Source organism: Lactuca sativa, chromosome 7 (genome assembly GCF_002870075.4).
Source record: "Lactuca sativa cultivar Salinas chromosome 7, Lsat_Salinas_v11, whole genome shotgun sequence".
Lineage (NCBI taxonomy): Eukaryota > Viridiplantae > Streptophyta > Magnoliopsida > Asterales > Asteraceae > Lactuca > Lactuca sativa.
Window position 1 is genome coordinate 2520469 of NC_056629.2, and position 2827 is coordinate 2523295.

At 40.4% G+C, this 2827-nt stretch overlaps 1 long non-coding RNA gene across 1 annotated transcript; it reads left to right on the forward strand.

Annotated features, from left to right (window-relative positions):
* The first annotated feature begins 563 nt into the window (after positions 1-563).
* Positions 564-1803, forward strand: LOC128127123 (uncharacterized). The gene is made up of 3 exons (XR_008225185.1): positions 564-735; positions 940-1007; positions 1629-1803. It is a non-coding gene; the product is annotated as an uncharacterized LOC128127123 (long non-coding RNA).
* Positions 1804-2827: the final 1024 nt, after the last annotated feature.

Genomic DNA, 2827 nt, shown 5'->3' on the forward strand with positions numbered 1-2827 from the left:
AAGAACATCGATAAAAAGAACGCCCAAATCTGACTTCGTATGAAGAAGTTATGATTTTTCTAAGATTCAGCTTAGCAGTGCACGGCCTGAAACTCGAATTTTAGTTCGAGCGGTTTTTGGCTTACGCAACGTAAATGAGAGTTGAAGATCTCATTAATAGGAAATCAACGGTAAAAAGACAGACAAAAACAGAGTCCGTATGTAGAAGTTATTAATTTTACGCAGACGTTTAACAGTATAATCTCCTTGTACTGTTAAATTTAAGATCGATCGAGAATTGGCTGACGGTGTCAAAATGAAAGTTGTAGATCTTATTATTACCTACACGTGGATATAAAGAACGTCAAAAACGGAGGTCGTATGTGAAAGTTACGGATTTTAGAAGTCGGAAGTGTGCTGTGCGAAAATGGGTGATGTGGCACAATCTTGGCCATTGCTTTCTCCCCAAGGCTTGCCACCAGATGGTGACATGTGGCACCAAGTTCAGCCACATTTCACCCTATAAATACCACCTCTCTCACCCTCATTTTCTTCACACCTTTCCCATTCTTTCTTCTCTTTACTCTCTCTCTCTCTCTCTAGAACCTCTCTCTAGCCCCGAAATCCCCCGAAAAGCCTAGGGAACCTCCCTAGCACGAGGCGGAAGCCCCGGAGTGCTCGAAGGCTCTGAGAAGAAGAGCTTTTCGGCTCGGGAACGCTGCTCCAAGCAAAGCCCGGTTTTCTATAAAACCCGCTGTAAGTAAGCTACGCCTACGCTATTTTTAATATAGCTTTTATTTAATTATAGTAACGTTATTAGGAACTTATAATAAATACTTGAGCTATTATTATGGGTTATATAAGTATTTTTTTGACGCTTATATAATAATAATAATAATAGCTAGACTATTAATTAGTCTCGACGAATAATAAACTAAACTCTAGTGGTAATAATACTAGGTTTCGTCGAAGAAAATTCTTTTTAAGAAGCGAAGCGCTGTCTGAGTTCGGAATCACCACCTTTTCAGGTGAGTGCATATTTACTTTCAACTTACACATAAATATGAAGTATTTAATATAAATTACGTGCTATTTGTGCATATTATCGGAATACTTGCTATCTATGCTGGATGAACGTTTTATACATGTTTTCAAAGATTTAAACTGTATATGTATTTTATATCTACAAAATGTGTTGGGTAAAACATGGGTAGATGTAATAGTTGCTGTGTGACAAAATAAAATAATAAGAGGCCTCGTTATAGATGTTATTGATGATCCAGTCATCTAGCGGAGTATAGATGACGACCACGGACTATTCTAGACAGTCCAGTGGAACACTAGCAGGCTCGCAACCTGTAGGTGTTTATTTGAACTGTGTGCTCACCAGATGTACTCCATCCCCCACATGGTTGCCTATTAGGACATTTATTGCTGAGGAATCCCCTTAGTAGTAGTGTCCGTCCCGATGATGATCCTTAGGCTAGGTCCCTTATGATAGGTGTTTAGGGACGTAAAGTGAGGATAACGGGAACGGGTAATCGGGTTATTGTTGATTGATGAAATTAATAAACTATTTATTGTGGGTTGAAAACCCTATGTGCTCACCAGGCTCCCAAGCCTGACCCACTCAGTTTTATGTATTACAGGTAGTGGCGCTTGAGCATATATATGATGTTTGGACGAGGGATTACGGATATAGGCCTGTAGATATGAAATAATGTAGTAAGGCTTGTATTGTACTGTTTATGCTTTTGATCTGTACGAACATGACATCCCGAGTCTTTTAATGAAATACATTTCTATGGAAATGCTTTTGATAAATATTTATCATATTATTGTTTTGGGACAAATTCCGCAACACTTTTATTTAAAATGTTACTCTGATTTTTAAACAAAGCATAAACAAACCGGTCTTTTCTGGCCGTGATTTTGGGGATGTCACAGTTGGTATCAGAGCATTAGTTTAAGCGAACTAGGAATTTGTAGGATTTCTAGACTTAAACTTAGAATGCTAAGTGATGATTGTGAGGTGTGAGCACTAGCCTATTTTAGGAATTGTGCGTAAAATGCTTTTATGTGCTAAATGCTTTGTGCATAATATGCTGTTAATTGTTCGGATCTATGGTCTGTTGCCGACCGGATCTGGAAACTTTATGTGCTTAGGATTCTAAACGTACGACTACGCTATTAGAACTAGCATGTAAATGTTTCGGAGTGATAAGGACGATTTAAAACGTCTCTCCTAAATAAAGATCTAAATTCACCTTATTCGGTGTATAAATCAAGATGGCAAGGACCCGTAGCGGAAACGTAAACGCAAATGGGAACAGACACCAACCCCCCGTGATCGAGCAAATACCAGTTGTGGAAGCCGCTGCCGGACCAATAACGACGGCCGGAGTGCAAGCGATGATCCAGGCTATGTTGGATCGTCAAATGGAGGAAACTAGACGTTTGCTCCAGCAAAATCGAGAGGAAGGCACTATTCAAATCGAACAGCCCGAGTTGAACGAAGGGCAGACTGAGGAAGGAGACTACAGTGGAACTGTTGGTCAAGTCAACCAACCAATAGTTCAAGAAAATAACCAAGATGACGGATTCGAGAGAAATGGATGCAAGTACAAGGATTTTCAGACTTGCAAGCCATCGACTTTCACGGGAAAGGAAGATCCAATCGGAGTCATGGATTGGATCTCGGAGATGGAGTTAGCTTTCATGACATGCGGTTGCAGAGGAAAGCTACAGACCACATTTGCAGTACGTCAGTTTCGAGGAGGCGCTGTACGTTGGTGGAATACCTTGGGGAAGACTTTAAGCCCCAACAAGCCCCTGCAACTGACATGGG